Source organism: Frieseomelitta varia, unplaced genomic scaffold, assembly GCF_011392965.1.
Source record: "Frieseomelitta varia isolate USP_RPSP 00005682 unplaced genomic scaffold, Fvar_1.2 scaffold_948, whole genome shotgun sequence".
Classification (NCBI taxonomy): Eukaryota; Metazoa; Arthropoda; class Insecta; order Hymenoptera; family Apidae; genus Frieseomelitta; species Frieseomelitta varia.
The window spans coordinates 45,304-59,200 of NW_025110754.1; the positions used below are offsets into that span (position 1 = coordinate 45,304).

The window sequence follows — 13,897 nt, forward strand, 5'->3', positions numbered from 1 at the left end:
AACCCGGGATAATTCTGACACAAAGACGGAATAAACGGGCACTCGGAGCCTTGAATGTTTAATTTTGCTATTTGACGAGTTATGTTTCGATACATCGTTATAGATGATAGTTAACGTAGCAGGCTAAAGATGACCAAGATATTCTGGTCACGACCTTTTAATTCAAGAAACAACGTAGCCAGTTAACTAGGCTAAAAAGAAAAAAAAAGGATCGACTTTAACCACTTGCGCTGGCAACTGATTGCGGACCATAACGAGCGACCAAATCGTACACGATAATTCGTCTGGATAGAAATTATTGAGAAGTAATAAATTTATTATTTGCTCGCCCTACTTTGTTTTACTTAAGTATACTTAAAACTCAGAAAATATCGCAATTTTGGAACAAAAAAAAAAAAATTCTCGACGTGCGCGGCAAAGAGGTTAAAGGTCAGTTATTATTTGTCTACCTAGATTAAAAACCTAGGTATCCATAGGGAATTCTAGTTAGAAAACGACAATAGTGATATCAAACTCTGAGAAACTGATTAAAGGAAATTTTAACATTTTTTAAAAATCGTATCATCTCTGTTGATAACTAGGGATTGAATAGCTAGAGAATTGCAGTTCCAAAGTGGAGCAACGCTGAATGACGACAATAATTAAACAATAATAAGTTGCGCAACAACGGCGAGAAGTATCGAGTTAAGGGTTGAAAACAAAGAGAGGTGGCCATGAGCAATTAATCACGGCATGAAAATGCAAGGGACGATGTCAATCGAGCCACTGTCCTAACCGGTCACGTGTAAAGGCCACTCGTGACGCGTGTCGGTGATCCCAGACACACGTCTCTTCTATAAAGGTTGTACATTTTACAACATTCGTGTGTACGTCGAACAGAAAAAAAAAAGAGAGAGAGAGAAAGACACGAACTACGTCAGAGGGGAGCATCTCTGACGAAAGCAGTTATTGAAATGCCAGCGGAATGCGAAGTGACGAGAAAGAAACAATGAACCACTATATGCTTCCTCTGTAATTTTAGCAATACTTTACGAGATTAAAAAAAAAAAAAAAAGAACCTTGACCGTGAGAAACATGAAATAAAAAATTAATCTTTACTGCGCTTATTAATAACCAATATTTTCTGACAAATTCTTTAAATAATCATTTTCTCAAGAATCTCAACGAAGCGACCAAAGTAATTAAAAATTTGCAGAATAATTCTACGGTATTTTATATAACCTTTAACAATAATAAATAACAAATTTTGCGGGCAACGATACAACAATTCACATATGTATCTGGATCGTTTCGTCAATCTTTTCCCAAGAAATCACCAGGAAACTCGACACTTTGGATACACTTCTAGATCCAATTACACGTTACAACAGACGGATAAAGCCGATCGATGAAGGAGAAAACAAATTCCTCTGGTGAAAATTCACGTCAGGTGATCCGGGCCATTCTCGTTATCGAAAGGAGATCCATCGTCGATAAATTTCGTGGCCTTCGACAAAGCGAAGGATACGTACGAATCGAATTCTCAAGGGAGTAGTGGACCAGGATAGGAGGGTCGAGAATAACCACAGGCGTGGTGGGAAGCTGAAAGGCGCGGGGCAGGGAAATATGTCGATATCTGGCTACGACCTAGATATCCCAGTTTCCCGGGAAAGTGGCGGCGCGACGCCCAGACGTACCAAAGAAACAACGTTCCATGGTGATTTCGAGAGCTGTGTCAACAACCTTCTCACGACATTATTTTCGTCCGAATCTCCTCCCCTCGTTGAGAAAATTTTCACAATTTAATGATCACTTTAATGGTCATTAATTGTCAAGAATTTCCTAGATATCCCTAGATAGACATTTAGCTTAGTTGTTACCAGAATTTTCTAGAAATCCACAGTCCAATTTACTGTCGCTTGTTAAAAGAATTTATTCATGAAGGTGGAATTTTGCTATGGTCAATGTTATTTGTAATTTCCAAATATCACCACCGCGTATCGTTTTAAACTCGCGAAAAACCAATTTTCGTGAAAAGCTCCGGCGTACGGTTGTGTTCCATTAACAGATATCGGCCCGCCCGTTTATTACGCCATTTCGCGGATTTTATAATCCTGCACGACGGTTTATGGAGTGGATTGGGGTGTACATCGGTAACCCAATTTTCGGCAGAGACTGCACACACGGGAAATCGAGATTCACGACCCTGACCCGACAACACTCGGTAGTTTCGCGGAAAACGCGACCGTGTCCGGAAAACGAACTTCGCGAGTGACACACTGGCTATTCTTTTTTTCTTTTTTTTTTTTTTTTTTCAGCTGAGGGCACGGCAATTCATCACTTTCCGCGGAAACAAAAGGTGCTCTCTCCGCTCTCCGCGCTTTATAGCGATTTATAGTGACTTCCAATAAAATTTAATAGAATTTTTACTCGTTTTACTGGACAAGAAATAATAATAAAACCTACCTCCCACTGACAGTGGCGTCGTGTGATTTTTATTACCTAACAATAACGTATGTGATTTTCTACGTTTAGCGACATCTTCAGCATAAATATCTACAATCGCAATTTCTTTTTTCCAATACTGTCCCCAAAAATACATACACAATGAAAATCCCTGCGCCGCAGAATCTGGAATATCTCGGTTCCAAGAAATCTGGCAACGAGGTTAGAGAAAACTCGACTCGTGTCGTCGACTCCGGAGAAAACTGCTATTGCACTCTATAGAAGTGAACGTGCGTGGCGAACCAGTACACGATGTACGTGCCACGTAACTACGATGGGGTAGACAATTCTGCACGGTAACTGGAAAGGAGAGAAACGCCTCCCAGCAGGCCAGTTAGACCGGCGGAAAAAGGAGGAACGAGGTTGCAGCTAGAAGAGAAGGTTGAGGTCTGAGTTCGAGGCCAGCTTCCTCACTTTCCCACACTCGCCGCCTGTGTTACGTGGTTCGCGTAACGCGCGCTCTCCTGCAACTCACAGGCTCACCTACATTCTTCGCTTTGGCGCAGCGTAAACGAGACACCTACACCAAGCAACACGTTGGTTGCAACTGCCGTTTCTCTGACGCCATGCCTCGCCAATGACGACCAACATGATCATCACTTTTCTCTGGTTTGTTGTTATTTTTGCCATGATGCATTTGGAGTTTAAAATTTGTCCAGCTTCCACCATCCGTGCAGAGAGACGTAAGGTAATAGTAGGACTGGGAAGTTATTTTTAAACAGATTTTTCTAGCCTACGTGCTTCCTTTCATTACCACGTGGCGTATTTTTAGACTGTAGACGTCGTCGCTCGTCGTAGCGCAGACTTAAAAATTTTATTTTAAATGTACTTTATCTAAGCCGCTATCTCTGTTTGCGTATTCTTGGATCATCGATCCTTGTCCTCATTTTTATTTTCTTTACAAAATGGTGAAGCAGTTTAAAGTCGTAGAGTGCAACGACGATAAGTATAGCAACATTGGCATCGTTAGATGATGTACAAAGTATCATTCGATAATTCTGGACAATTCGATCGAGTTTGCCACCCAATGAGAAGGTGTCCCGATATTTACGAGAAATTCGATACAACGCGACTGTAGTTTTCTCACAGATGCAGAAAACGATAGCAACCGTCTGGAGATTTCTCGACGGAGGGGCGGACCTCGATTGCATTTATCCAGACGCCGGTGTAGAAACAGACGTAGCCGAGCACCATTTTGCCATTGTGCGCGGAGGCGCGTGAGAAAACGGCCGCGAACGAACGAGGCTTGAATTCAACGAATTCCAAAGATTCGCACGATAAATGTCGTAGCCCCCCGTGATACCGTACCGCGGCGAGAATCGGCCGTCAGGATTTTCTTCGCAGAGCGAAGCGGGCAACGCGCTCCGACGGTTGGTCGTGTGAAAACCCGCGATTTCTCGCCTATCGAGAAAAACCGAGATCGAATCGCAATCGGGATCGGGGCAATCCTAACCTGAAACGTGTTTCTAAGATAAGACGCGTTTCTTAGGTTTCCGCGTCTACAGTTTCTTCCACTGGCAGGGATGGTCCTCTCACACTTTCGCGAAACTTGGCCTCTCAGAGCTGCGAAAGTTACGGAGAATTTTAGATTCCAGGCTCGTCGAGACTCTGGAGGCTGAAATTTTAAATTCTCAGTCGTCGCGAAACGTTGGTAAGTTGGTGAATTTTGTATCTTGAAGGCTCGAAGACAAGATTCGACAGCTCGAGACTCGACGGTTTATCAGGATTTCACGAAATCACAAATCTTCGCACAATTTTTTTTTTTTTTTTCTCCTCGTATCCACAGAAATAACGAGCTTGCGCAAACATCCACCATCTCTTCCAAACTTGTTATTACCAACTGCAAATCAAGTGCCCACTCGTCTCATCACGACAGGACAATTTACATTTTGCATGCAATGGCGCGCAATTTTACAATTAAAGCCTTAACAACTAAGTTCATTTTTATTTACAATTTAGTGTTCGCTGCTACGTTCCACTGGCAGATTTGGAAGACCGTAGAAAAACGTATAAAAAAAATAATCGATCACGCTGTTACGTTCCTCTCTGACTCGAAAGAAATAATCGCCGACAGCTCTTGAATAACCCGCCAGCAGCAGAGGCTCGTATATCGCCTCGATACTGACTCACCGGCCGTTACATAAACGTCGGAACGACACTTCTATTATAGAGTTCGCGAATCGTTCGGCGAATCCTGTTGGCCAACGGTCAATGTCAGGAAACGTGTTCGAGCATCAACGTAAAGAAGAAGAAATTGCCGGGGACAATGTTCCACCTCAAGGATATCTACTCTACACGGTAAGAGACGAGGAGACGATGAAACAAAGAGAAACAACAAGAGCTGTCAGACTCTGACCAAATAAATAGAGAAAGAGACAGACTCGAATTTCGTAGAGTTATCTGTTGGATTGGCTTCGTTAATCATACACGAAGACTGCAACTTGTATCGTAACTTTTCACTGTTCGCGATTGTTACAAGGTTTATCTTAAACAAACGAAGTTAAAAATAAAACGAAGGAATTTCAGAGAAACGTTTCGCTCAAGATTCCGCCAACTGTTGCAGTCGCGTTAAACGTTTAGCGAACTTTTGTAATTGTATAATTAAAAATAGAAATTCTTGTAACCGTTGCAACTTCGTTGCATAATAATTGAATCGATGCATAGGTTAAATTCTAACAGAGTTGTTCATTGAAACACCATTTACATGAACTATGTTTGTTTCGACGAAATTTCAGTTAATGCCCAATTAAACGAACTGCTGCCGATCAAATTCACTCGTGCGAGTATGAACTTACCGTATATATGTAGGTATGGACGGGGGGAAGGGGGATCAGTGAACTTTCAGTTGCACAAATTATAATTTAACAAACTGTTTGTTGCCTGACAAGTTCACATAAATGGAGTTCTAGCTGTATAATAATGAATCACCCAAATAATTAACAAGCTCAACTTGTTAATGTTAATGGAAATTAGAATATAGATAAATTTATCATGAATACCTTGTGCAAAATATCGTTTGTGTAGAATTATATTTTCTGCTTAGTGTATTAATATTGAAGATGATATTGAGAATTCACTGCTGAAGTGCAAGGGCCTGATATTACAATTCTTTCGATAAAAACGTAAAATTGTTAAAAAAAAATCTTCGGTCTAACAACCTTTGCAACAAAGCTAATCCGTCACACGTAACGATAATTATCGTAAAAACTACAAGTGACAATGCTCTTCCCACTATTGCTTGCACGTAATTTTAAACTCCGAGGGAACTGGTGCTCATCATGCAGCCGAAGAAAAACGCAATTAGCTGCTCTTGCACCACGACCAAGTTTCTCTTCTTCTGTTGTTTGTTTCTGCCACGCCAACGTGTTCGTACGCGACAGCAGACTGTTTCGTAAGAATGGATCTCGAAGAAACTAGCTTTAAAGCATTTTCCTTTCACGACATCTTTGCACCAACTGCTACCCAGCTAGTTTCAAGACGTCTCTTTGGCTTTTCATTAAAAGCACCTAAGCAGAGAGGCAGATACTTCCTTAATACTTCTTCGTCCGAGTGTACCTCTGCTCCAGCTTATGTAATTATGTCTAATTATACGTTCCTCGCTAGAATCATTTTTTTCCTTCTTTCCTTGTTATCCGCGAGGACACCTCGAGAAGGAAAAAAAAAAAAAAAAAAAAAGAAAAAAGAAATACAATGGCAAGGAAATATAAATCTCGTTACTCGAAGACCGAATACAATAGTGTGATGGTAATATATTTGCGAAATGAGTTGGTTTGCTGTTGTAAATGATCCTAGATTTGGCGATATTTTAGATAGGACGATTCACATTGTTGTTCCACACTTGAAATTCTTCTTTAGGAAGGTTGGATTTTTATTAACTTCCTTTATTATTTAGCCGCTTTCAATTTTTTATCCACTGTGGGTCTTGGGAAATAAAAAATAAATTTTCATTCAATTTCAATCTCCCGAAACTCCTAAATCTAAAGCTTCGATCTTTCGAGCTTCAATCTCTCGACTTGATCTCTTTAATTTCACAAGATAACGCCAAATCCCATCCGAAAGAAGAAACACAGCCGTGTCTTGCGTCTCCTCGTGTCTGTCAAGTTCAGCAGAACTTCTGCGTCGCTGTCCAGTGGCAGGGAAGAAAAAGCTGCCGAGTAGTCGGGCGGATTTTGCAGACGAGCGAATTCGCGATGGTGAATGTCAGACGATGAGTCGATCGTCAGCACGTAGAGAGGAAAAAAGAAGACGGAAGTGCTCAAGGACCACGGTGATCGTCGAGTGGCTCCCATCGGACAATCACGAGGGGGAGTACACCGCGATCTCTGCCGGTGTGTAGATAATCGGCCCAGGATCGAGCCACGCGACTGTCGGCCGATTTCGTAACCCCGCTTTTCGAATTTCCTCCTCCAGGTCGCTTTCGTAACGATCCCCACGTACAGCCAGCAGTATCTAATTTCGCAATACCGCTTGTAACTCATTGTCGAAACTGCGGGCCCCTCGTTTCTGGCAAGATTTCTCTAGTAACTTTACTAGGCCAATTCATATTCATTGGGTGACTGCGTGTTTCTTGTCGTAAACAAATTGTTTCTTGTTATAAATTAATGTAACCCGATGCTGATCCCTGTTGAATCATAGAGAATTCCGAGCAAGTTTCTTGTTTCTTCACTTGACTATGTTTGTTAGACCATCTTTGCTTTACTGTGCTTGCTCTTTGAAGATGTGAATTTCATTTTCTTCCCTCTCGAGAGAACTCTGTTTCAAATTCTGAACCAAAGTAAATTAATGTTTAATGATGTTTTGTTACTTAACATGGTAATATGTAAGATCACATCCAAATATTTATGTATAAGCCTATAAACTCATTCTTGGTTCAATATATATTTATGATCAGCCGAATGTTATTTTCACACGTACGATATTATGCAATCTACCTGTTCAGAACGTTTGTCAATCATCGTGATTGCAGCAGGATCGAATTCCTTTATTAGCGTGCTCACTTATTTGTCATCAATAAATTCCTTAGCCACACTTCCTTGTTTTATTGTTCTCCGTACGATAAATATGAAAATTTACTTTTATTCCGTTAATTTACGCCGGAGCTCTCAGTGACACATAACAGCGACGTTAAAAAAATAATGATCTTTTCTTCCTTACTTACAATTAGTGGTCTTTTCCATATTTATCTTCTTTCTGTTTCTTTTTCAATGGTTCTTTACCGCTTTATTCAACTGTTTGCTTTACCTTTACATTTTTAACTTTGTTACTCAATTGGAAAACTTTTTTTTTAAATATTGCCTTTGAAGTGTTTTCACATTTTTAGATCATTTTAAAATCACTTTGATATTGCTAAAAGTGAAGTCTTTAGTTGTATCGATCATTTCCCGGAGTTTTTAAATTAATAAATTCAACGTTTTTACTGATGGTCACTCATTGAAGAAATTATTCCCTGATTATTTTCAAAAATTACTTAGTTTTCATTATTCCAATCATTTCTCTTGAAATAAAATTTCCACTTTCAGATCTTCAAATAAAAGTTGTAAATTCTATTGTCGTAGATGTGTAATGGTAAGCCGTATTTCCTCGGTGGAAAATATTCTCCAGCGTGTAAAGTTGTAGTGTTAACATACTTTCCAAGTTTTACACCGGTCGAGAGGAAAAGTATGCCTTTTATGGGCTCTTAGACAATGCGCCGATCGGTTCTTACTACAAGCTGCCATTTCCTTTCGTCGATTTCCATTATGAAAAAGTGAAACTGTTTCATAACTTTATGTTTTGTTACTTTCCTCTGACCAATGATGTAGCTTGTTTTTGAGTTTCTTGAAATATTCTTCGTAAAACTAGTTTTAGTTAGTCTCTACTTTTGTTAATAATGCTAAATACTACAAAAAACTAAAATGACTAAATAGAACTTCGAATTTAGTGTTAAATTTGTAAAAAAAAAAATACTCCAAGTTAAAATAAACAAAATCTACCCATAATAAATTTAACATCTGGAATTCAGACATTTTATTATTTTACTTAAAATAATGAACTAACAATTAATTACTTTTTACTAAAATTAACACAATCAACTACCTCAAATATAAAGCTAATATTCTGTGACTTTAATTAATTAGGGCATTTGATACTAGAATGAATACAAAAATTATTTGCACACATCTGCATTTTCTAATTAAATACTTTTTAATCACGTTTTGCATCTTATTTCCATAGTAGCAACTTTTTATTATCAAAGCATTTATTATGCATTTTTATGTTTCAGGTTGTATGTTCACAATTTGATGAATGGTCATCAGCTATAGCAATTGCAACGATGGGCAAATAGTTTTTATATCATACGTATGATATTATATCACAGAGGTTCAGATACTTTTTTGTATCTCTAGTGACCTGCATTTTTATAATAGCACAACATATTATCTGAATATTAGAATATTAAATAACAGTATATAATATTTGACATTAAGCTGAACAACAAAATCTTGAATAAAACTAAGACTATTAAGAATTATTTGTGAGAATTCTACCTACAAGTATTAATAATTAGTGCTTGAAAGTTTGTGTATCCATATTATTACCACTGATTCCATTACTGTGACTAATATCTTACAATATTACTAATATAATCTACCTATGTTTATGTTAAATTATAAAGCATCAAATATTACACACACACACACAAGAAAACTATATCTACAATTACCATTAAGAATCTCAAAATTTTGTTTCATTGTAATACTATAATCTATTTAATATACATAATTCTGCATTGCAGACAAATTTAAAAACATAAAAATACACAGAGAACACACAGTATACAAAAATGTATACAAAATATCTAAAACATTACATTTGTTATAATTTGTACCAGATAAAGCAGACTCTCATTTAAATTATACTTACTGTATTCAGAAAAATATAAATTACATAATAAATCACAATGTAACCAAATATACGAATCACTACCAATATCTTACGTCAATGAAGCGTCTACTATTAGAAAATCCAAGCACAAAAAAATATAAAGTTGCACAGAAGTATTCTAAAGCTTTCCACACTGTGTTTCATCAAACTGGAATAAATAATTTCCCCCAGAAAACGGAGTTTTTTAAATAATTGTCCAAGGGAAAGGAATGTATAACATAATGATACGTTCATTCTACAAATAGAAGCCAACTTTGCCAGTCTAAAAGTTGAATTTCTACATCTCGACCACGATATAGTTGAACTGCTGCTGAATCTGCGAAGGGGGACTTACGCGGACAGTAAAAACTGGTCGAGCGAGTGCGCCAAGTAAACGCCATTCCTTCCTAGCATTCTCGTGTCCTCGTGAACCGAGGACGCCTCATCCCGTTTCTAACCATCTAACGTTCCAACATCTTTTTAACATTAGAAATTGAAATCGAATCGTACTCTTCTAATAGCAAGAAATAAAAGAAACACGTTCCATTTACTACCACGAACGTCTAAATTTTTTCCATAACCACGCGCGCCATTAAAATTCACGAGCATAAAAATTCAAATTTTGCAATCTTTGTTATGAACTTACGGGGAAATAACAATTAACGTTACTGGAAACGATATGTGAAGCGTATTTCCGACCGTATTTACTCGTTGTTCAACGCGTGAATGTTTAACTGATACTGAAATGTACAAATGTTGTGAGACGACACGCGGCGGTAATGTGTATAGGTTAGAAAATTTCGCGTGAATGGCATGTACATTAAGAGGTCAATGATCCTTGCTAAATATTGCATGCAAACGTCGATCAAGCGTGTTTCCTACCTCGTCTCGTCGTAGAATATCGTTGACAGACGACTAATGAACACTCGCAACAAGCTGTCGTTAATTGTTCACCACCTTTTCGCAATTTTTCGCGAAATTACGCCGCGCCAGTTTCGATTTTTCAACGGGCGCCAAGCGAAACTGTGCTGCCATCTGCCGGTCAAATTGCGCAGTACGAGTAATTCCCTAGTCTGGCAGATGGCGCGACAGGACTTTTTTGAGCGCCACTTTACAAAATGGTTTTCGAGACGTTCAAAAATCTCTCTCGTTTTAATCGATAATTTGCGAACAGTTAAACGACGTATAGGCAGCATAGAATATTTCTAAAGAAAATGAAAGAAATATGAAAAAATATAACAAAATGTAATAAACATGATAAAATAAGAGAAACATAAACGAGGATTTTCAAATTGTAGAACATCGTACACGAGCATATGTGTTTTGATATGTGAAATGTTGATCTCTAAGAATTAAACGAAGAGTATAAAATACTGTAAATTAAAATATGACAGGCATAACTTACAAAATAAAATTTTGATATAAAATTCTGGATATGCACAAAGATATTTACGATATATGTAAAAGATATTGAAAAAATACTTTCGAGAAGTAAAGGAAACAAAATAAAAAAACCTGGCACGCCAGGGGAGAAACAAAAATATGATAACCTTCGATCGGAGTAATCGTTTCGCTCGTAACAGTCGTCGCCAATATAAATAGCAGGGAAATTTCGCACATATTAAAACATCCCCGTCGAAGTAGAATCAAATTTTTACACAAAATTTTTCTCTCGCTCGAAAATTAGTTTCGAAAATGGAAAAACTTTTATTCGACAAATCGACAACTTTTTTCAATCAACTTTCAAAATGTTTTTTTTTTTTTTTAATTCCTCTTTCCCATTTTCCCGCGTGTATCCGAGAATCGGTTTTGAAAAATGGAAAAACTTTCATTCAATAAATCGACAAGTTTTTTCAATCAGCCAACGAAAACTCTTTTCTCTCTTTTTTTTTAAATTTCTCGTGCACTTTTTACGTCGTCGGGAAATTGATTTCAGAGATGGCGAACAAGAGTTTCGTTTCCGTTTCGGCGAAAACGGCTGAAACGACTCGCTAAATTCGAAATTGCTGGCCAACGAAAATTGCAAGTTGCACGACGGCGTAATCGGTTACCTGGCGGTCGAGTTGCGAGCACGAGGTGCCCTTATCTGACCGTGATAACACGGATCGCGATAAGCTAAGGTAAAGTACGTCCTGGTGCCCGCACCTCGGCACCAGCCCGATATCGTGCGACCTAAATTCGCCAACCTCGCGTTGGTCATCGACTTCTATCCTCTATCGATGAACACTTGTTTCCCTCCTAGTTTTGAGAAATTGTTCCTAAAACTCTGTGAATATTCCAAGTATTTTCTAATAATAATAATAATTACTATATTGCTTCGCTGTGTGTACTTTTCGGCAATTGAAACTATCTAAAATAGAGTAATTACAGTCGTGTTATCGCATCAATTTCGTTCACTCAAATAAAGTATAAGATTGCATGTACATAGAATTGCAATTTACTCGCCAGAGTGTTAATTTCGATAGAAATTTGATAAAATTTCGTTGCACGGAGGGCGATACCGGCTCGCAACAGGAACACGATCTATCATGAAATCCAAAGTACCTGCTTCCGTAAGCAACGGGTCTCGCGTGTTTCCACGTAAACGGGCTAGGAAATGGGCCGATCCTCCATCGGTGAAGCTTGCCGATGATGGGCGGAGGGAAAAAGCTCGTTTAATTTCTTCAGGCATCGATCAGGTAACAATCGCGATTCGCGAGGAAAATACCAATTTAACGAAACCAGGCATTCGAGAGCCTCCGAAATACGACGAGGTTTCACCGTTTGAGACCTCCTTTAGAAAATTGGCAGTTTGCTTCGAAAGTACAACTTGCATCCTCACTAAACTGGAAATGAAATTCAACGCGGAGGAAGAAATATATTTAACAACGGGGAAAGAAACTTTGCAAGGGTGACGAATTGAAACGAACTGTTGCATACAAGCCTGCGTTACAAATCGAAAGGAAAACTGAAATTTCCAGCTAAAGCCAATTGGTTTATCGGTCAAAGCAGATAAGAAAGAATTCCGCAAGAAGCACGCGTGCTACGTGAATCATCGTGAAAATTCGAAGCAGTGTTCATTCGGTTTCGATTCGCAAACTGATGTGGGTCAGGCATGGCCCGCACAGATGATACGCCGATAGTGTTTCTGATAAGCGAAGCGACTGACTGATTACGCACCGACGACCTGCATCAACGCCACACGTACGTATATACAAGCTTGTTTCGACATTTCTCGACGATAACTACTTTACTTTTTTTTCTTTTTCTTTTCTTTTTTTTCAATTCTTTGGATCTTCGTTTTTCTTTCAGAAAAAGCATTAGATAAGGACGAGAGGCGGATAAGATTATGTTGCCAGTCAGATTTTTACTCTTTCTTTTGGGTTATTTTAATTATTTTAATATTAATAGATCATGACCGATTCAATCATAACTAAGTTCTGTTCAGTATTTTGTGTAATATGTAATTCGTTGACTGGTAAGAATGGACTTCAAGGAAGTGTCAAAATATACAATCTTATCAGTTCACCAAATTAATGAAATTAATGAAAATTAAAAACTCAATATATTGTATCCAATGAATATGTATATAAATCACATTTATAAGATTGTTCGTAAAGTTTTTTTCACTGAAACTACCTCTGTTTTAAATAACAAAGTGACACAACCCACTAATTTCTTCAATTGTTCAATAAACATTTTTACAAAAAAGAAGTTAACATTCAAACTACTCCATGAAATGAAAAGCATCTACAAAACGTACAGGGATATTCTAAGAGCGCTTCTGCTCAAAATCTCCAAGATTCTCCGCGTTTGCATCAACTGATCGTCAAAAGCTGTGCAAACGCGACGACACACCGTCTTCGAGGAAAAGGGAGAGGTAAGAAGGAGAAAAAGAAACAGACCGAGAGGAGCACAGTGTGCAACGCAGATTTGAGATTACGTAAGAGAACGGAGAGAAAGAGAGAGAGAGAGAGAGAGAGAGAAAATAAAAAATACACGGTGGAGAAACGAGCGGAGGAGACGAGGAGGAGGAGAGAAAGCGAGGCAATGTTTGCCAGAGCGCAACGAGACGAGTCGCCTCCTCCGGTTGTCTCGCTGATAAGCGGGTGATAAGTGAACTGCTGGTAAATATAGAACATCCCGATGCTCTCTCCTCGGTCACGTTGCGTATCGACGAGATACGTCTGCCTGACGGTGTGCGAACATGTCAACGCGATACATGCATGTTCTCCTACATGCTCCTATCGAGCATTGAAATTGCGCTACCGACAGACACAGCCGCGTTATCACTTAATCTCTGCTACTACCGCTCCCGACTCTCCCATTCTTTTCCCCCATTGAAGAATTTTTTCCACATCCGTCGCCGAACTCAAAAATTCAAAGCAAAAAATTCGGAACGCCGTCATCCTGTGATTAAAAAATTTAAGACTTGGCTAGATACGAACTTCTGGTCAAAAGTTCAACATTTGGATTTGGAATTTGACGTTCAATCGTTATAATTACATGATACTCGGTCTTTGTTAAAAAG

The 13,897-nt window shown here is 38.6% G+C and overlaps 1 long non-coding RNA gene across 1 annotated transcript in view; it reads right to left on the reverse strand.

The window, feature by feature from the left end:
- The window catches only part of LOC122538012, a 19,303-nt gene extending 8,736 nt beyond the window's left edge, over window positions 1–10,567 (reverse strand). Inside the window, exon 1 of the long non-coding RNA XR_006308763.1 lies at window positions 10,270–10,567. This is a non-coding gene — a long non-coding RNA (uncharacterized LOC122538012). The remainder of the gene's footprint in view (window positions 1–10,269) is intronic.
- Window positions 10,568–13,897: the final 3,330 nt, after the last annotated feature.